Source organism: Mastigoproctus giganteus, chromosome 10 (assembly GCF_048544385.1).
Source record: "Mastigoproctus giganteus isolate SK-2022 chromosome 10, ASM4854438v1, whole genome shotgun sequence".
NCBI classification, from domain to species: Eukaryota; Metazoa; Arthropoda; class Arachnida; order Uropygi; family Thelyphonidae; genus Mastigoproctus; species Mastigoproctus giganteus.
Genome location: NC_143584.1, coordinates 219,796,956 through 219,819,665, shown reverse-complemented (window position 1 = coordinate 219,819,665; position 22,710 = coordinate 219,796,956). Strand labels below are relative to the sequence as shown.

Sequence of the window (22,710 nt, the reverse complement as noted above, 5' to 3'; positions counted from 1 at the left end):
AGGCCCACATCTAGAGACCTCAGTATACCGCAAACCCATGTGGTGCGGTCAATTCACCAACTACGGGTCCGGCCACGCTCCAAGCCATCTCAATAGCACTGCCCACACCCTGTTCTCCAGGGCCTGGAGCCATTCCAGCACCGACACAATTAGACGTAACGAGATCTCCCGTGTGAAGGCGGACCTAACCAGATGCGGTTATCCATCCCATGTACTAAACAGATGCTTGTTACAGGCACAAGAACTTACTTCCAACCCAAGACCTCCGAAGCAAGTCGGCATATCATCCGCCTACATTCCGTACTATCCAGGAGTGTCAGGACGTATCTCGAAGATCCTGAGAAGTTACAACATCAAATGTGTACAATTACCAGGTAGGAACCTACGTTCACTTGTCTCCAGTGTGAAGACCCCTGTCACACCTGTCTTACGCAGCAATGTAGTGTACCGTATCACCTGTAGGGCCTGTAACAGTTGCTACGTAGGTGAGACATCGAGACGTCTCCAGGATCGCCTCACGGAACACGACAGAGCAATCCGGCTTGCCGAAACTGACCAGTCCGCGCTTGCAGAACATTTTTGGGCTACCAACCACGATCTTGACCCCAAGCGCGACTTTGAGATAGTGGACCACGCGCGACACTTTCGCCACCGCCTATGGCTAGAGTCACTAAACATAATGAACAACCCTAAGGCATTAAATCGCCAGAAAGGCATGCGTATACATCCAATCCTGGAGACAACCGTTTTATTGATGGATGATCACTGGCGCAAGGCAGCACACGTCCGTGCTACAACAATGACGAATGAGTAACGTGTCACACTTTGCTTGTAATGTATTCAAATTTGTCAGTTGATAAAGGGACACGAGTTCCGAAAGCTACTGAAATATTTTATTTTATTTTATTTTATACTGGGTATACTTTAAATAAATATCTATATTCTTGATTGTTTGCTGCAAATATGCCGGGATGAAATAAAAAGAGAAATTAAAGAAGCTTCATTCGTAGCTGTCATGGCTGATGATACAACAGATGTTTCAGAACATATACAAATGGTAATTGTTCTGAGATATGAACTGAATGGAGACATTTTTAAGCATTTTTGGGTTTTATTCACTCTGGAAAACCAAACGGCAGACGGAATATCGTCTGCATTCTAGATCAGTTAGACATAATCCTGGAAGGAAATACTCATGGTTGCTCAGACATTTGATGGCGCAAGTGTGATGAAAGGCAAGAAAGGGGGAGTTCAGGCTAAAATAGAAGAAGTGTACAAAAATGCACATTTTATTCACTGCTATGCACACCAACTAAATATGATGATGAGAAATGCAGCAAGTAGTACCCGAGATTCAAGAATATTCTTTTCGAACCTCATGTCGATACCAACAGTTTTCTTGAGATCACCACAGCGTCTCTCTGTTCTCAGAAAGCATATGGACAGCCTTGTTGCCCGACTTTCCCCTACAAGATGGAACTTCAATATACGCACTGTGAACAGCGTTTATGAAAATTTTGAATCCTTAAAAAAAAGTGCATGGAGGAACTACAAGCGACAACAAATGCAGATAAGACGATTTCAGAAGCAACTGGAATTTTGCACATCTTGAGTAATGAAAAATTCGAGTTCTGATTAGAACTTTTACATCAGATAATGCCTCACGCGGAAGTTATTTATAATCAAATGCAATCTCGAGAAATTGAGGCAGTTAAAATACACGAATATACTGTATAGGAAACGTTAAGAATGCCATTCTAAAAATCAGGAATTCAATGTACTATGAAAATCCTTCAAAAACACTCATGATTGAAGCAAAAGGACGTATGCGACTATATAAGTGTTGAAAAAGGTGAGAGATATTCTTTTACAAGGCAATTAATTGCTGCTAACTTATTTATCAAGGAGAACTTTGCTATTTTTCGTACGAAAATGCCCATGGAAGAGGTACAGTAGACTACTGGGGCATATCCCATGATTGAAAGAGAAAAACTTCTTACGGAATTACAATTTTTCTACACAATTATTGCAAATTAACTGACTCGCTGAAATTTATCTCAGAAAATAATCTAGCTGAAGTTCTTGGTGAACTTACAAAACTCATAAAATTCTTTTGACCATTCCGATGACTTCTTCATAGCGCGAACGCTGCCATTCGACATTAAAAAGAATAAAAACATTTTTAAGGAGGACTATGAATCAGGAAAGGCTAAATGCTCAAGCAATGCTTTCGATAGAGAAAAGCTTCGTTTAACAGTGAACCAAACTTGAATGAAAAAGTTATTAATCTATTTTTAACAAATAAAAACTGAAGAATGGATTTTGTTTTTAAATAAAAGTTCAAGTCTGTTAATGGTAAATGTCTAGTTAATGTTTTGTAGCATTTTTAACTTGCTTATTATTATTACTATGTATGTCTACATGGCTTACAACCAAGGCAATTTAATGTAATTTTAAGAGGCGCCTCTGTAGCCGGGTGGGCAGGAGCAGCAGTGGTAGCACGCACTTCTTGATTAGACCGGGGTTCGAGCCCGTGACCACCAAATACGGAGGATGCGGAAAGGTCAGGAATGACCACCGCATATCCCCAAAGCAATATGGCCTTAGTTGCTAATGCTCCTAAAAGCCAAACAATAACTTTAAGACGCAGCATCCCCAAACATCAGAGCCGCTACTGCTTAACTCTACGAATTATTTTAGCTAAACTGTCCAAAACCTGTACATACATACTCTTTATTGAATTATTGGTTCACCCAGTGGAATAAATTCTTTGTGAATGATTGCTATCGAAGTGGTCAACATCCCTGATTTTTGAAAACTAAAATGTGCCTCAGAAAATTTGTTGATCGATGTTCATTTGCTTTACTTCTTTGCTTGTGGATCGTATTTGAAACACTGACTCATCACCTGTCATGATCGAATTGAATAAGGAGGAATCATCATGGACAGCTTGCATGAGCTCTTCGCATGCTTCAAATCTGATCAACTTTTGTTCATTAGTCAAACAGTGCGAAACGAACCTAACACACGGATCTTCCATTTGCCCACATCTGCCAAAATTGCAAGAATTATTTCTCCGTTGTTTTCGAATGACGGAAGTTGTCCTCCCGTCATTCGACGACCAGAATCAGTCAATGTGTGAACTTTATTGACGGTTTGTGGGGTTCGAAGCGTTGTTGGACGCTGCAGATCCTTGCTGCCATTCAGAAATCTTGCAAACTAGCGAACGCTTGCTATAAAAAGTTGACATTATCAACTTCTCTTCTGAAATTAATAATTATCAGAAGCTAGTGCAAAAAAAAAAAAACAAAAAAAACCCAGTTGATCAAAGAAAATGTACCGTATTACAAGTACGAACTCCAGGTTGTACTAGAAACCCATACCGACAAACTATATTTTGGCCGTGTCGTAATAACGGACAAGACGATCCTGCACGACAGACCAGAAATAACCCGCATGATCTCATCGACAATGAAAAAGGTCCACCTACCTGATTGACATAGCAGTGCAACACCAGAAACCTCCAGAAAGATCAGGAGCTAAAGATCACGAAGTACACTGATATAAACAGGATATCAAAATGATATCAAACGAAAGAATATCAAAGAAACGTGGCATATGGAACAAGTAATGACAATCCCAATCACTGTCAACCACTGGCATGCTGCCAAAAAGTCTACATAAGAACCTAGCAGCAATAGGCCTAGAAGGAAACACTTACACGGAACTCCAGAAAGCCGCGATCCTGAACACCTGTAGAATAGTCAGTTCCTTGACCAACAGTAATAATGATAATATCAGTAACCGGACACAACCAATTACTCCACGCACTTGGTACCAATAGCCGTCACAGGGTAGAAAAAAATCTCATAAGGAGAAAAAGTCATAATATGAATATAATGAAGTTTTCATTAACCTCCTTAGAATTTGTTATAAAGGAATTCACTGTACATGTATAAGCAAAATTGACACAGCAGGAGCTCCATTGTTTTTTAATTTTTTACTTGACAACGTTCCAATGGAGAGTTTGTAAGAACAAAATTCTTACACTTATCCTAGCGAATGTTATGTTATAAATATTATAACATAACAAGAAAAAAGATGTATATAGTAAATAATATTATTTACATAGGATGATTTTAAGCTTAGATTGCGATCGCTCCGTACCATACAGTCAAGTAGGGGAGGATTAACGTAACAACGGGAGGTAGCAGGACGGTACACAAGACAATGGGAGCACTGGAACACTAGTACAAAGGGGGCACCGCAAGGCCAGTTCATGGTCGCATAAACAGAAAGTGAGCAACTCTTTGGAAGAAGAAGAACAAGGGAACCGACTCCCCCTTGTGGAGAGGAAGATTTTAAGAACTAGGAGGGTGAAGAAAACCCTGGATGCGATATACACTATGTAGAAATGGCTGCCGCTATTTGAAACAGACCGACTCCTTGAGCACTTACTGATTTCAAGGAGCGGTAGAGAAGAAACAGAGTGGACTAATGGCGGTAAGTGAATCGGGAATGATCACAAGGAAATATCTAGAAATTGCTAGACGCCCTGTAGTTCATCGAAGTTGATGAAAATTTCGTAAACAGGAAGTTACCCCAGGAGAGGGAGGGCCAAGAAAAAACGGAAGAAGTGGGAGAGAGCGAATGAGAATAATGAGATGATGGAGAACGAACGACGATTGGATTAAAATAGAATGAGCGGCTGAAACAAAAGGCAGATGCAAGAAAGGAGTGAGTTAGAAGAGTTTTTCTTGGGAGAGTTGTGAGTTTTGGCAGTGTGGAAGTTGAGAGAGTTCCCGTGGAGATGCCTGAGTGATGTGCGGCTGGAAAGAAATCCCGAGAAGTGCCGGGAGAATCGCCAGAAAGTAGCGGCCAGAGTAATGAGTTGTGGGAGATGCTGTTTAAGAGTTTTTGGAATAGGAAGGAGATAACCGTTGAAAGATGGAAACACCTATGCTGGAGCTGAAAAAAGAAAAGGATCGAAAAGCCTCGGTAATGAAAGATAAGGAAGAGCTACATAGCCAGGCTTCTTAATAAAGCAGTAAGAAGAGTCCCGATAATTCTATTATGCTTCCCAGTTTCGTCGAACTGACCAGACGCCCAAAAAGCAGGCCGGAGCAACTTATTTAATAGCCGTATGTAAAGAGAGCGAGTTCCTGAACGTAGGAGAATCCCTGTAGATGAACAGCAGTACTTTGCCGATGAAAAATTCCAGTTGGAGCCTGATGATGCCCTATGCTGTCGATGATGAGTCGCCCCTGAACTGAGAAAAGGTAGTGTAAAGAGTGATTCCCTAAGTTAATATGTAAGTACGAGATAATAATTTTAAGCTAGATTTGAAGAGAAGGACTTTAGAAAAAATGTTTATTTAGTTGATAGTAGATTTGAAGAGAAGGACTTTAGAAAAATGTTTATTTAGTTGATAGTAGATTTGAAGAGAAGGACTTTAGAAAAATGTTTATTTAGTTGATAGTAGATTTGAAGAGAAGGACTTTAGAAAAATGTTTATTTAGTTGATAGTAGATTTGGTATTGATTAGTATAGAAGGAAGAAAAGGGTTCATAGATGTACGTACTTCATCTCAAGGATAAGTTAAAGCAAGGAAGATTTAGATACATGTACTTGAGACTGGTATGTTCTAAGTTAAGATGTAAAGGTGTTCTATGTACTTGAAACGTTACAAGATATAAGATTGAATTATTTGGAAGGGATAAATTAATGAAAGATTATAGCGGGGATTTATAAATCTAGGACAATATCCATAGAGGTGTTAAGCCCACTGAGGTAATTCCAGTTGGGAAGTTTAACTGTTAGAAAGTAAAAAAATAATGTTATGAGATGTAACCTAAACCAGAAGGAGAAAAAGGCAGAAAGACACGAAGAGACATATTATATCAATTGCTATTAATTTTACATCTTAACACACATATAATGCCAGTTATTAACTTTATACCAATTGATGTTGTATGATACAATTCTTTAATGTATATACTGTGAAATAAACAAATTTGTATATGTTTATCATGTGTAGTATTGAGTCATTCTGAATACTCAGCCAGTCCAGAGGAGACATTCACGAACTATTATTCCCCCAGAATCTGTGATCTTCTGTGCAGTATACAAGTCAGGTGTTAACGTGGAGGGGAGGTAAATTAAGGGGGAAATTTAATTGAGAAATACAAAGTTAAAAGAGGTGGGTCTGGAAGGTTAACGTGATTTATTATTAAAGAAATAAATAATAAATAAATAATAATAAAATAAAATAACCAACAAACAACCCCCCCACAAGTTAAAAGCAAGCTCTGCCGATTTAACGAAAACTTATTGTACAATAACACTACATCATTTTCTTAGATCCGTTAACTGTAATAATCATTTAGCTAATGTTAGTTTTTTTAGACTCAAATCCAATTACAAAAACAAGGAACCTGTGTCACTGGCTTCTTCTTCCATTCACACAGCTCCCTGAGGAGCTGTTGTGACTACCAACAAATTCCTCTAACTGCATCGATCATGTGCTCTACGAGCGGCATTGCAAAATGTCATACCCAGAAGTTCACTGATCCATGCTTCCACTTAGTTGCAGGTCTTCTTCTGCACCTCTTCCCCTCGAATTTTCCTTCTATTATATTCTTCAACAGGAAGTTTTCCCTCCTTACCATGTGGCCAAAAATCTTAAGTTTTCTTTTGTTGATAAACAGGATATCAAAATGATATCAAACGAAAGAATATCAAAGAAATGTGGCATTTTGAACAAGTAATGACAATCCCAATCACTGTCAACCACTAGCATGCTGCCAAAGAGTCTACATAAGAACCTAGCAGCAATAGGCAATGAAGAAGAATTTTAGGCCTGCTAATTTTATTCGATACCCACTCATTTGTTCTTCGATCCAGATAAGAAATACAGTACTCAGTATTCTCCTGTAACACCACATTTCAAATGCCTCAATTTCTTCGCCAACTCTTTTCAGATTCCATCCTTCACATCCATAAGTGGCAACTTGAAAAATTGACGAATTAATGATTCTCAATTTCGTCTTTAGGGGCAGATCTTGATCTCTCCATAATTCTGTGTGTAGGCGCCTCCGTAGCCAGGTGGGAAGGAGCAGCAGTGCGTAGCACACGCTTCTTGATTAGACCGGGGTTCGAGCCCGTCACCACCAAATACGGAGGATGCGGAAAGGTCAGGAATGACCACCGCATATTCACGGAGCAATATGGCCTTAGTTGCTAATGCTCCTAAAAACCAAATAACAACAACAACAACAACCATAATTCTGTCAGATCAGTGACAATGTTTTAGCAATTGCTTGTCGTCTCTTTACATCTTACATGCCAACAATAGGCTGAAACAAAAATAATAAAATTTTTGTGTGCCATGAAGAAGGAGGAAAACTGACTAAAATTAAAAATCTTTATTGCCGTAGCCTAATGGTCAGGCGCGTGGGTGCATAAATACACGTGCCTTGAGTGACTGCTGAATACGGAGCTGTTTCTTGTATTCTGTCTATCTTGTGAACTCCTCTGACCGTTTGGTCGTCCAGGTGTATAAACAGAAAATTTATTTATTTATTTTATTATTATTTCTTCGTAATTCTGTGTTTATATGTTCTTATGGCACGATTATTTTCACCTCGAGATGTGACTGATAAAACGAAATTTTGTTAAAATAAAATAAAGTTTTTTTTTTTATTTTTTATGATATAAGCTATTTATGGGTGGCCATGTGTCAGTATATTTTCCTAATCATGTCACTCGTGCCATCAGTAAAGTAATATAGTTATATTTACTCTAAGCATTAGCCATCCTCGACCTTCTCTATTATGTTCGTCTGTTGGCATGAAACAGCTTGACTTTCAGTAGACAGATTTTTCATGATATTTTAATTTAGATCTCTTAGAACGATATTTTGAGCTATTTTAAATTTCTTTAAAATTGGACAAAGAGAAATTTGACAAATATTATTAGTTTTTTTTTTAATTTTTTTATACATATCAATTGAGCTGAAGTGCTGCATTATTTTTGGCAGTACGCTGATTGGTGGAACGAATGAACAATATGGCGAAAACGCAGTAAATAAATATCATCCGTTTAAAAGCACTGAGCATATTAAAGTGGTTGCTTTTTGAAGAGTTTGCTTTTTGTTATGATTTAAGATATAAATGATAAGTTATTACTGTTTGTTTATTCTATTAATAGCAGAAAAATTCGTGAATTACGCGTTTTCAGTTTTTATTAAAATCCAGGAAGAAATAAGTAATAACTACATTGAAAAATGTAGTAAAATGCAATTAATTATTAGATAATCAATTGGTAATTTTTAAAAAAAATAAAAATAAAAATGCATCTGAAATGTAACGCGATGTAATGCTACTTATCAAATTTATGCTGCTTCGTTTTTTTTTTTTTTTTCAAAGGACTTTTGAAACACCCAAAGTAGTGAAAAAAATAATAATACAATATTATTTCCTGCGTTTACGATACTTCAACTACTTTATATTTTAATATAAATTAGCAAATATTGAAAGCCGATTCGAAAACAGACAAAATTTTTATGAAGTTTTAATATATCCACACACCGAAGAAGTTTTAATATATCTGTAGGCAATAACAAATCTAAGTACAAAAAATTGTTTTGTTTTGATTTTTGTAGCTGCTCCCGTTTTGTTCCGTGTTTTCTTCTGCAGAGTTTGCTTTGTCATGGTTATTTCCTCTTGGTGGAGTGGGGACGGTTCGATATTTTTCAGAATACTTACCAAGTTTCCTGGTAACAGGAAACTTGGTAAGTATTCTGAAAGAATACTTACTGGAGAAATACTTACTTACTGGAAAGAATACTTTTCTGGAGAAGGAAGAAGGGCAAGAAGGACTAGTTTTTGTAGGCGCATCAGCGACAGATCATATTGCTTATTATGTTATATCTATAAATTGCGTGTGGCCTATGGTCGATTTGCCTGTTTGCTGGAAGAAAAATCCGAGTTTCCGGGAGAAAAAAACTATGCTACCTTTGCCTGAGACCAACTAACTCAGCTACGTTATGAAAAAGGTCCATAAAAGCTCATCGATGAGACCAACTCAGGTATTTTTCTCCCGGTGCGGGGAGAACGGTGATTCTACCAACCCGCGAGGGCAAAAGAGTAGCGCAGGTCCTCTTACTGTTCTCCATGCTATAACAGTGGTGGGTCCTCTTTGAGAGTACAGTGGTTTTGGCACTTCTCACTTTTTTGAAGAGGTCTTATTCGAGTCCTGCCATAAAGTGAAAGAATTTATAAAGACCTATTAAATCGGGACTGTAGTTAGGGTTTATTCCGGATTTGTCAGCCCACACAATATAGCTGTAAATGAAGTGCCACTCTAAAACATTGTTTACATATAGTAAATAACTCCCGCATGCGCATAGTGACGCTCTAGAACTGGTCACACTGGCCAGAGTAAGATCAGCAAACGATTAGGGAGATCTAAAATATTTATATATATACACTGGTGTTCAAAGAAAGTGCACCACCCCTTAAAATTGTAATTGTCGTCCGAATAACGTAAGTATATGGCAATATTTCTTACAGATTGCATCAGATAAGATTGACACGCGTAAGTGATGACGTAATATTGCATCAACGGTTACTTTCAGCTATATAAGCACGCTCTAGCAAGAGTTGCAGTCATTCCTTGCTTGTGTCAGGATGGCGAGTTACGTGCAGTTGACGCCACGACGAAAGACCTATTCATTGTCTTTGCAGTCAGTCGACAGTGAGTAGATTTCTTTCCAAACTCAAGAATACTGGTTCTGCTGATAGGAAAAAAGGAACCGGGCGCAAACGAGTCTCTAAGCCAAAACAGGACCGCGTTTTGAAGCACTTATGCCTTGAAAACCGTAAAGCTTTTTCGTCTGAGTTGAAAAGAGAATGGAAAGAACATGCAGTAGTGGTAGCAAGTGCAGTAACAGTCAGAAGACGCTTCTTCAAAAATGGACTTGTAGCCCGTCGTCCTAAGAAGAAGCCCCTCCTCACACAAGAAATGAAAAAGGCCGATTAATTTGTTGTAAGGGGCATGGCAAATGGACCCCCAAGCAGTGGAAGTCAGTTTTTTCTCGGATGAGAAAAAAATTTAACCTGCATGACTCTGATGGGAGACAAACGATTCGCCCGTAGATGTGGTGAAGAATACCATCCAGACTGTATGGTGTCTACAGCGAAATTCCCTACCAGCCAAATGATATGGAAGTGCATTTCGTATCGCGGAGTAAGTCACCTGCAGTTTATAAAAGGTTCCGTAAATGCCAATGGATACTTGGCTATATTGGAAGGCAAATTGCTGCCAACCATTTCAACCTGGCAAGTAACTCTGGTCCTTGTCATCGGGGGGGGGGGGCGAAAAGTGTAAGTAGGCACTTCTGTAGTTACTTTAGCTTCATTTCTGCATTAGAGGTGCGCCTCCGTAGCCAGGTGGGAAGGAGCAGCAGTGTGCAGCACACGCTTCTTGATTAGACCGGGGTTCGAGCCCGTCACCACCAAATACGGAGGATGCGGAAAGGTCAGGGACTGACCACCGCATATCCCGGAGCAATATGGCCTTAGTTGCTAATGCTCCTAAAAAAAAAAAAACCAAACAAACAAACAGCATTAGAGGTTCGACAGTAATGTGTTTTACATTTGTTACAGGTGAAAAAGTGGTTGGAAGAACGGTCGGTCCATTACAGCTGTTAGCTGGCCAGGAAACAGCCCGGACCTGAATCCTATAGAGAACTGTTGGCATCATGTGGAATCTGCAGTTGCCAGACAGAAACTCAGGAAGCCATAATTCGTGTTTGGAATCACGGGCTATCAGGCAATTATCTTCAGAAATTGATCTTGTCAATGCCTCGACGGTGTGCTGCTGCCATCAGGGCCAGAAACGGTTCAATTAAATATTAGTTTGCAACTGGTGAACTTTTCATTTTGTTTTCCATTTAAAATGACAAACTGAAGCAAATTGAGGGCTTCTGATAACATTTCAGCCGTAATTGTCATGTTTACCAAAACTGTTGTATAAAGGTTGCAAATGCTCATTTTGGAATATTTTGGGAGCACCTGTCAAATATTACTTAGCTTTGCCTTAACTATTAATAAATATCTTTTGTTTATATTTCTATTTGTGATGCTAGTCATTAAAGTAACATACCATTGAGAAAAAGGGTTAGAAATGTGAAATTCCTAGGTGATGCACTTTCTTTGAACACCAGTGTATATATTATTTTGATACTACCAGTTGAAATAATTAATGCCACTGCGCTATATGCCTTTCAAATACCTCTTTTTGAGAACAGCACTCTAAGTGCTGTTCTCAAAAAGAGGACATTTCGTAATTTCTTTATTTCTTTTATTTCTTTAAATTATACGCCCTTCTGAGAACAGCACTTAGAGTGCTGTTCTCAGAAGGGCGTATAATTTAAAGCAATAAAAAGCCACGAGGATGCATAAATGTAACTATATATAATTTTGAAATTTATTGGAGAACCACGGTTCAAACGGCATTCAGTTTCATGGAAAATGAAAGCGATATCTTGCTAGTAAATTTTCTCTGCTTTCACAGTTCAGTTGTGTAGCTACTATACCGATAGGTCAGCACTGCGGAGGAGCAAGAAGTCGGGGGGTAGACCCCGACGGCTTATTTGGTATGTAGTTGTATAGATCACTTGGGGGGGGGGGAGATATTTGACATTCTGGCGAGGGCGACCAGAATTTATGGTTTCGCCGCTGTTTCGCATATACACAAAAGCGACGTAATCAATAATCTTACTACTGTTCAAAATCGCCCCAAACCAGCCCCCATAGCAAGCATTAAATTATGTCTTCTGCTGTTTCTGAAAAGCAGTCTATGCAGGGCTCGGAATGGAGTGGATCCGATGTCACGAGAGCCAGGTTTCGGTTCGTGTCACTTACAGATAATGTCAGTGACTTATGTCACGTACATACTTGATTATTTATAGATGACAGAGCTGCAATGGCTCAATACGTTCTACTTTATATATCAAATAAATTAGTTAAGAAAAGGAGGAATCACCTCTGTGATGTCTTATAGTCTTGTAGAACACTTCTGTGATGATACTCTCCGTTGAATAAACTATGAAAATAATTTACACGAATTCGTCCCACTCGATGATCCGATGACAGAATCGATGATTTAATGCACCACGGAATCGGTGGCCTACGGATCCCAAAACCGACTCCAAAATTACATCGAATCATCAACCCAAATGTTTGAGTGCGAGAAGGCAATTAGTCCATATTTAAAAAAAAAAAAAAAACAATTTAAATGCTTTGGAACCAATTTAAAAAACAATGAGTCCATCCATTAAACACTTTAAGGAATTAAAAGAATTTTGTTATTCTTTTAATTCCTTAATGTTTCAGTGGATTCTTAATGTTTTTTTATGTTTTAACATTTGTTTTTAAAGTTTTTAAAGGATTGACTCATTCTTTAAATTGGTTTCAAAGCATTTAAATTGTTTTTAAAGTATGGACTTATTGTCTTCTCGCAAAAATTTGGATTGGTGATTCGATGTAATTTTGGGATTGGGTTTGGACCACCGATTCCGTGGTGCATTTGATCATTGATTCTGTCTAAGAGTGTGATGAATTCATATAAATTATTTGCATAGTTTATTGAACAACGGAGAGTGTCAGCATAAAAGATATTTTATTGACAATTGGTCCACTTAGTAAAATTTTCCGCTTCGACTCATGAGTGTGTGATAAATTCGTTTTGTTTTGTGTTCGTTCTATTAGTATGTTTTACAAACGCAGTTGTTGCAACACTGCGAATGGAGAATACACTCAGATTCTATGAACTGTTGGTAGCATTGGATAAAATCCATTGACATCGATCTGCAAAGTACTACACATGCGCTGTACCAACTACCTGCAGACGATAGATTCAAGCGTATATGTCACGTGATGCAGGTTTACACCAATAAGAATCTTAGGGAAACCGTACTGCCGGTCTCTGGATGTTGTGCTTCAAGGATGTGCGGAGGGTAGTTCGTGCGAACGTAGGTCACAGAAATCGATTATTTTACGGCTAAAAACGAGTCGCAGGATTCGGGAAACGTCAGTGTGACGTAAGGTTCAGAAAGGGACACAACTACAAAATCGAACTTGGCGAAATGCTTTCGCTGTCAGTGTTCGTTCTTGCAATATTCTGTAACTGTACTGTTCCGAAAAGAGAAATTTCAGTAAGTCTGTTCTATAAACTTTGAGTACTTCACAACTAAAATATTATTAAATGATTTAAATTATTTAAATTAAAAATTTATGGCATGGATTGTAGTTTAAATACGTTGTCGTCTATATGCGCGCTTGAGGATAACAACTGTGTGAAAAATTGCATAATTATACTCTTAGATTCTTTAAGCTTTTTTATGTAGATGAAAACGTTTTTTTTTATCTCCTTGCAATCAAAAGTTTATTTTACATTTGTTTTATTTAAATGTTTCAACTACATAAAAATGTTTATAAGCTAATAATATATGATGCATTTATTAATATTAGATTTCTCATATGACTTGCCTATATCGAGCGAAGCGCTCTGTACGTATGTATTTTAATCATATGTGAAAAATTCTTGGAAAAATATCGCTGTCTCTATAATACTATTTTTGTTACGTTTGTGTTGTTAAATGTTTATAAGAACCTTTAAAGCTTTCTAAATTTTTTATTATTATTATTTTTCTTATATTATGTATAAAATGGCATCTTACTACTTACCCGGCATGTACATAATATTTCAATTGAAATGCTGTGTACATGCAATATACACGTACGTACATACGTAGTACGTTTGTATTTTTTCCCAGCGGCTCAGGTGGCCAATAGGACGGTTATATTTTCCGCACCAATCCCCTCTCAACTCGTAAGAATTGTCACTACGTTTAGATACAACTGTTACATCTTCAAAGTTACATCTCGTTTTTTTTGTTTTTTTCCCCTTGTTTGTATTGCTAGTCGCAGAGATTTCAATCATTCATTCATCCATCCCTCCTTACATTTTCTCTCTTTAAAGGCAATCTATGGAATAGAAGGAACAATTGGTCGAAATAAAAAATGTACGAAACAGAACGCTATATTTTAATTTAAAATAAGTACAAACATGGCATTACCGATGCGTGTGACGAACCCGAACGGCATTCCAGTGCGCTCTGTCCCATTCCGAGTTCTGAATGGCATCAGAGCCGGCCCGTCCATTAGGGTTACCTAGGCAGTCGCCTAGGGCGCAAAGGTCCTGGGGGCGCATTCCAACAAAATGTAATTTTCTTTTTTTTGTGGTTAAAAAAAATAATTATTTAAATTAAATAAGGTAATAAGTATTTCTAAATAAATAAATAAAATTATCAAATATGAAGAATATATTTTCAAAAAAAAGATTGATTTACAACATGATCCTCTTTATGGTTTTATGACATTTGGGGTCACTTTATCGGCACATCACTTTGATATTTAATTAAAAGCTTCCAAAAATATTACTAGAAAAGGCAGGGAAGAAGGAATGATATTTTAAGTCAGCAACTACAACCTAGTGCAGAAGTACAAACCTCCCCACCAAAAGTCCGATGCCAAAAACAACTATAATATTATCGGGATTCATGCCAATGAATTTGATAACCAGGGGAAGAGAGGAGAAATGGAGGATGACAAAAGTTTATTTTGTGATAATGTTCCATGTCATATTCATGCACTGTATTGTTATTATCACATCATACAATAAACCATAATAATATACAGCAAGCAGATAAATATTATAGATGAATGGGTGGGTAAGCTTGTTGGTAGGCAGAGTGATGGATAGATATATAGACAGGTGGATGGTAGAGAATACAGCTGGGGTACTAATTTTAAGTCTTGCCTAGGGCACATGAAACCCTTGCACCAGCTGTGAATAGAACTAGTCTGTTGGGGACTTTCGAAAATACAAATTGTACGGAAATATATCGTAGTCGTTACTGTTATTCTCTTCTGATAACATGGATAATATTTTGATATGTATGATCTTCTCACCCTGGGGGAGGAAGCAGATACGGGCATGTTCACATGGTTATTATTACCCACCAAAATTTCAGAAGGAAAACACATGATAAGTAAGAATTTGCAAGGTGGAGCAATTCTTAAAGGCCTCTTCAATCAGGGATGTAGTTAAATGATCTCATCCTGCCGACATCCAAAGCGGCCCTTTAAGACTTATTCCACTACTTCTGATGTTCCTCTTCTGTTAAAATCTTTTTAACAGAAGAGGAACATCACAAACAGTGATACAACTAGGATCATGCATAGGGTGGGGGGGGGAATTGAGAGAGAGAGAGAGAGAGAGAGAGAGAGAGAGAGAATATACACTGAGTGACCACTGAATTACGACCACCTACCTAATACTTCATAGGTCCTTTTGCCCTCAGTACAGCGCCGACTGGGCTAAAGTGCCTGCCTGGCAACCTAAAGGTCACGGGTTCGAATCCCGCCTTGGGCTTGGATCAGAGTAGAAAATGCAAAAAACTTTGGGAGGTGCAATATGGGCACAGAAGCCGATGCGCCAACAACTAACAAAAAGAAAAAAGTACAGCAGCTATCCGACGTGGCATTGATTCAACAAGATGTCGGAAGCATTCGGGAGGTGTGGCTAACCAAGCTGTGTGTAATGCGGTCAATCCCAGGGGCTCACATCTGGTGAGTATGGGCTTGGCATACCTAGGGTCCTGAGCTGGATATCATCATTCTTCTCTTTTGTGGTGATTCCCTTCTACTTTTGATTCTCTCTCTCTCTCTCTCTCTCTCTCTCTCTCATGGTAACTCGGGAATTTTTTTTTTTTTTGGCTGGTGTAGCATAAGCCTCAAGCTTCCTTGCACCATGTAGCTAATAATAATAATAATAACAATGCAGGTATGGAGGTGATTGGTGTATCCAGACGCCTGATATGCCTTTCTATAGTGTCCCACAAGTGCTATAAGGGATTGATATCAGGGGAGTTTGGGGGCCAGTCAATATACTGGAAGTCAGAACCATTCCTGCAAAACAAGTGCCTGGTGGCTCGACGCATTGTCATCTTGGAAGACACCATTGCCATTTGGGAAAAGTGTAACATTGGGTGTACACAGTCAACAGGCAGTTGATGATAGGTGAGACCACTGATACGTTGTTCCACATGCACCAGGGGTCCAAGTTCCTGCCAGTGAAACATGCCCCACACCATAAAATTGCCTCCACTGGTCTGCACTTTTGATACCATGCATAATGGATGAAGAGCCTCATGTTGTTGATGCCAAATCCGTACATGACTATCCATGGCGTGGAGTAAATAACGTGACTCCTCCGACCAGCACACCTTCCAGTCTTCTAACGTCCAACTTGCATGCTCTTTGCATCAGGCGAGTCTTTTACGCCAATGAACCTTGGTTAGGAGAGGATGCTGTAGGGGTCGTCTGCTGGTATAGCCCATACGTGCGAGTGTGCAATGCATGGTCGTGCCAGATATTGTTCCGGGTTGGCCCATGTTGTATTGGGTAGTCAACTCTTCAACAGTTGTTCGCCTGTACGAGTGGTCGGACCCGGCGCTCACCTCTAACATCAACCTTTCTCTGACCTTTGCAGTTTTGCTGTTGGGTCATTGCTTGACCATTTTAATGCCAGTCCTGTTACACTTTTTAACTATGGCGGCTCTCGAACACCGCACCAGTTCAGCCGCTTGAGAAATCGAGGCACCAGCTCGTCGAGCACCCACAATCTGGTCTTTATCAAAGTCTGATAAATCCTTCCTTTTACCCATCACGCTTGGAATTTTACTACCTACCGAACCAGTGACACCTTCTCTATGCCAAGTAGGTCAACTAACTCCGCACTCTCCTACCTCACATGGTCAATAGGTCGCATTCAGTTTTCATAGGGGTGGTCATAATTCAGGGATCACTTAGTGTATATAATGTAGACTAAATTAAAATCATCCAGTTGGAAACATTATTATTTTTAGAGTACAATAAAACCTTGAATAACCATGCAGGACCATTTTTTTAAAACGTTTTTTCACTATCTTTTATTTCAACTTGTCGATCAATTCGGCCCTGGAAAGATTGTGCAAGGCTCAAGGGGTAGAATTTTTTTCAGCCTGGACTGTACTTGTTAACAGGAGAGATTGCTGCTACAGGGATGGGATACACTTAAATAGAAAGGGTGCAAGAATATTTTCTGATGCTATCGAGGCAGTGTTAGGTGGGTCGGAAAACTGCTAGCTTGGGGGGAGACAAAGACCAATAGATTGACAGTAGCCACTGGCAGAGGTGAAAGAGATTCTTGCACTGCTTCTATTAGAATGAGCAGAAGCCTGAAAAACAAGATGCATGGTATTTCAGAGACTGCTGGGAGCCATTGCGGTACAAGTAAACACATGGGTTGTGTTAGGGTAGCTAAGAATAGAAACAGGTGCAGGTATACTTGTGTGTACACCAATGCTAGGAGTTTAGTAAATAAATTTGATGAATTTGAGGTATTGCTCAAAACATCAAAGGCAGATATTGTTGGGATATCAGAGACGTGGTGTCACACAGATATAAGGGATGCAGAACTGCAATTTGGGGAGTACAACGTCTACAGAAAGGATAGACAGGATAGGAAGGGGGGAGGGGTTATGCTATTAGTTAAGAAACACATAAAAACCAAGGAAGTGAAGCCAGTCGACATCGCTGGACAGTGCAGTGTTGAGTCAGTTTGGTGCGACATAAGCATTGGGAGATCAAAATTGAGAGTAGGAGTGTGCTATAGGCCTAATGACTCTGATGAGTATAATAAGGAACTGTACAGGGAAATAGAGTGGGCCAGAAAATCAGAGAGTCTTATAATGGGAGATTTTAATTTCCCAGATATTGACTGGAATTTGGGGGCTGGTTACTCACACACTAGCAGGGCTTTTGTGGATTTATTGGATGATTGTTTTCTACATCAGCATGTTCGTGAGGCAACTAGAGGGAGTAATACTCTTGATTTGATTATCAGCAGTGATTCTTCATGCATTAAGAATCTGCAGAAAAATGAACCACTAGGTGGCAGTGATCACAATGTGCTGAAGTGGGATTTACTCAAAGAGGTAACTACCATTAGGAGTAAAGGGAAGGGTTATTGCTTCCGTAAAGGCGACTATGATGGACTGAGACAGTATTTAAATTCTATACAGTGGGACCAACTGATGATGTTACCAACAGCAATTTCAAAATGGGAAGCATTCAAGGAACTTATCTTGGAAGCTACTAGGCTTTACATACCAACTAAGAAATATTGTTCAAGGTTTAGGCCAAAATGGATGTCAGATGAACTAATGAGGCATATGGCAGAGAAGAAAAATGCATGGGATACTTACAAATTAACACATGACACAGAAGCCTATGATAGATACAAGTTGATATGCAACCAAGTTACAAAGGAGGTTAGGCAGGCGAAGGCAGATTACGAGAAATCCTTGGCAAGGGATGCAAAGAAAAACAGCAAAGAGTTCTTTACTTATGTAAACTCTAGAAGGAAGGGGATGAATCAGTTTGGTCCACTTGATATTGATGGGTCAACTGTTGATGATCCTGCTCAGGTAGCTAAGAAACTAAATGAATATTTTGCATCGACATTCACACATGAGGATTTTTCAGCAAGGGGAATGCCAGAGGTGTATTCAACTCTAGCAGTAAGCTACAGAATCTTGAAATAACTGGGAGTAAAGTGGAGGAGAAACTGTTGAAGATAAACACAAGAAAGGCACCCGGGGTGGATGGGATCTATCCAGTTATATTAAAGGAGGCAGCAAAGGAAGTAAGCAAACCCTTAGCCATAATTATGAGAGCTTCCTTGGACTCAGGGGAGGTACCCATAGACTGGAAATGTGCAAATGTGACCCCAATTCACAAAGGAGGATCAAAGGCTGACACAAGTAATTATAGACCTGTGAGCTTAACTTCTGTGCCAGGAAAATTAATGGAGGCACTGGTTAAAGAAGCACTGCAGGATCATTTAGACAAGACTTCAGTTATAGCTCAGACACAGCATGGTTTTGTTAAGGGGAAGTCTTGCCTGACCAACTTGATTGGATACTATGATGCAGTCACAAAAGAACTGGATGCAGGGAATAACTTTGATATTATATACTTGGATCTTAGAAAGGCTTTTGATACTGTTGCACATGGAAGACTGCTACACAAATTGGAGCAGTGTGACATTGGAGGCAAATTGCTGCTATGGATAAAGGGGTGGTTGAGGGGGAGAAGACAGAGAGTGGTAATCAATGGACACTGCTCATCGTGGACTAATGTTATTAGTGGAGTCCCTCAGGGCTCAGTGTTGGGTCCATTATTGTTTTCTGTATTTATAAATGATATTGATGATGGTATATCAAGCTTAATGTCCAAGTTTGCAGACGATACAAAGGTTGGCAGGGTTGTCAAGGACATTACTGACACTATGCTGCTGCAACAGGATCTGGAAAGGTTGAGCAGATGGGCTGAGAGGTGGCAAATGAAGTTTAACATTGACAAATGTAAAGTACTACACATGGGAAACAGCAACCCCAAAGCAAGGTATCAACTCTGTGGTACTACACTGACAGTGGTAGAGAATGAAAGGGACTTGGGGGTGGTTGTGCAGGCAGATATGAAGTTCTCTGAGCAGTGCAGACGGGCTGCAAGAGTAGCTCATGGAGTATTGTCAATGATATACAGGAATTTTTCCAGCAGGGATAAGGAGGTGATTATTCCATTGTATAAGGCAATGGTCAGGCCACACCTAGAGTACTGTATACAGGTCTGGAGGCCTCATTTCAAGAAGGATGTAGAGCTGCTGGAACGAGTACAGAGAAGGGCAACAAGATTAGTGAATGGAACAAAGGGGTGCTCTTAAGAAGGAAGGCTTAAGTTTTGCAAATTACAGTGTCTTGAGACTAGGCACCAGCGAGGTGATCTGATAGAGGTGTATAAAGCCTTGAATGGTTTAAGCATGCTCAATGCTGATGGGATTCTTCCTCTAGCTCAGAAAAATCACCTGAGAGGGCATAAATTCAAATTGAGGAAAGACAGATGTAGGATAGACGTGCGGAAATTTGCCTTTAGCCAGCGGGTGGTTGGTTGGTGGAACAGACTTCCATCCCTTGTGGTGGAGGTTGATAGCCTAAATAAGTTTAAGGCTCAGCTGGACAGGTATTTTGAACGAACAGAGGGGTGAAGTGGAAGTGGGTTTTTTTTTTTTTTTTTTTTGGCTGATGCTGCATAAGCTTGCTTTCTTGCATCAAATGCCTCTACTAATGCTAATGCTAATGCTAACTTTATTATTTTTATTAGAAGATGGTGGATAGCTGAAAGTCAGCTTACTGTAAATGGAAAAAAATAGTAGAGATTACAGTATTTATAAAATAAGTATACCATGGATCCACAATGTGTGAATCCCCATGAGCTGTCCTGATGGGGCCCTGTCATCAGTGGCACACAGGAATTTTGCCAGCAGGGACAAAGTGGTGATTATTCTGTTGTATAAGGCAGTGGCTAGGCACTATCTTGAGTACTGCATGTAGTCTGAAAGCTTCATTTTAGAATCGATGTGAATCCGTTGGAACAGGTGCAGAGAAGAACAACAAGGTTGGTCAGGGACATAAAATGGTTTTCTTACCAAAACAGGCTTGGTCTGTAAATTGCAGCATCTGGGAAACTAGGAATCTGCAAGATGATCTGATTGAAGTATTTAAGGCTATATAACTGAATTGAGTAAACTAAATCCTTCTGCCATCCTCTTTTGTGATACATGAACAAGGGAATGTCAGAACAAACTTCCATCTGGTAATATGTAAATGGTAATTTGAATAAATTTGATAGATCAGACAAATTATTAGAATGGACAGATAAATGAAATGGGTAATTTTTTTTGTTTGGGCGGGAAGGCTGATGCAAGAAAGTACATTCAGTAGCGTTATATCCTGTCATTTTTTATATAAGCTTGCATCCTTATATCATTTTGCCAATACTGTTAAAATAATTATTAAACCATTATTTTGGCAATAGCTTATGATTTTTACAGTACTCGCCTCTTAATTAATCTGTATGGTTCAAAGATATGGTATTTAAGTGAAAGTTAAGTTAAATTAAAAATGCCCCAAGGAAAAAAGTAGTGCACTTCTCTTTACTTAAGTTGCCATACGTGATTAAAACTGTAATGTGAACTGAGTAAGTCTTAATGGAAGGCTTTCATAAAACGTCATCAGTTAGTTAGTTATTTCTAGAAAGTCAGTTATCTCAACTGACTGTTTTATGAAAGCCTTTCGTTAAGGCTCTTGGTTACTCAGTTCACATTACAGTTTTAATCATGTATGACATAAGTAAAGAGAAGTGTACTCTTTTTTTTTTTTTTTTCCTTGTGACATTTTTAATTTTTTTTTCTTGTGACATTTTTAATTTAACTTACCTTTCACTTAAATTCCATGTCTTTGAACCATATGGATTAAGTACTGTAAAAAACCTAAGCTCTTGCTAAAATTTAATGATGAAATTAATCAGTACTATAAGTTCTTTCTATAAATAATTCGCAATAACTATTAAATTATTAACCAAAAGCTACAAGGTTTTGGTTAATAGCTACAGCTTTTTAATAATCAATTTAGTTAATTTTGATTTAATTAAAAGCTACAGACTTTTATGGTAACTGATTTAGATAATAATGATCTAAATACAGTGGAGTTGCCAAAAGATGGCCAGGGCCACCTGATATCATACAGATAAAAGCCAGTGAAAAAAAATAAGGTTAGTTTCTCTGATGTCTGTCCAGATCAGGAATGTAATTCTCAGAGATAAGATATCACTATATCATATTCTAGACCTTGTCAATGGATACAGATGACTGTAGTTAGTGCATTATTAACCTCCAGTACTGATTTTAAGTTCTGGGAAGCTTCTTGTTATATTCACTTCAGGAATATAATACTCAGAAATAAGATGTCAAATTTGAACTTGTTTTCAAGGTAAGGGTGATGTACCATATCCATACACAGCACAGGGAAGGGACTGCCCGTATTGTCCAAACTATTTGGACTTTGAGCACACATCCAATCTATGTTGGGTGCACCGATTGTTGCACAAGGAACCATGAGACTCTACAGTATAACAATCACAGACAGGGATCTACAATAGCCAGTATTTAGTTGTAATCTGTTATTGTACTGACTGATACATTCACATCCAAATCATGTTAAAAATCCAGACTTTCTGGTTCTTAATGTAAGCAGTCTGCATGACACAAGGAACTGTACTGTATTATTCCCAATTTTCATAACGACCAAATACAGCTAGTGGTGATAATGGTTGTGAAAGTGGACACCTGCTCAGAAAAAGGGAATAGTATCTCATTCTGTATGCTCCCACCAAAATAAATTTCTCTGTTTCCTTGTTTCCTACACCTGGTTTTCACATTTATGACTAGTACAACCTCTAAAACTTGTGAAATCAAGATTTTAAAGAAGGCAGGCCAAATGGCACTACAGACAAAATTACATTTGTTACTAGTACTTAGCTTTGAATCCCATGAAATCCCAGTCAAAATAGGCAGACAGTAGTATACTACATTAGATCATAGTTTGTTTCAGTGTCCCATTTCACTGCAGGAAACTTCCTTTTTTCTTATCCATTAGTTTTTGGGGACAGTTCTGTTGATTGACTGCCCCCAGAAACTGGA

General features: G+C 38.7%; 1 protein-coding gene across 12 annotated transcripts in view; it reads left to right on the top strand.

The window, feature by feature from the left end:
- Positions 1–22,710, top strand: part of Rab3-GEF (Rab3 GDP-GTP exchange factor) — a 973,693-nt gene that overhangs the window by 174,302 nt on the left and 776,681 nt on the right. For 11 of the 12 annotated variants that reach the window (XR_016547514.1, XM_090382521.1, XM_090382518.1 and 8 more), the window contains exon 1: positions 13,086–13,219. The exons of the other annotated variant lie outside the window; for it this stretch is intronic. The gene's annotated coding sequence lies outside the window, so the exon portion shown is untranslated. Of the gene's footprint in view, positions 1–13,085; positions 13,220–22,710 lie in introns of those variants that run through there. 12 annotated transcript variants of the gene reach the window in all.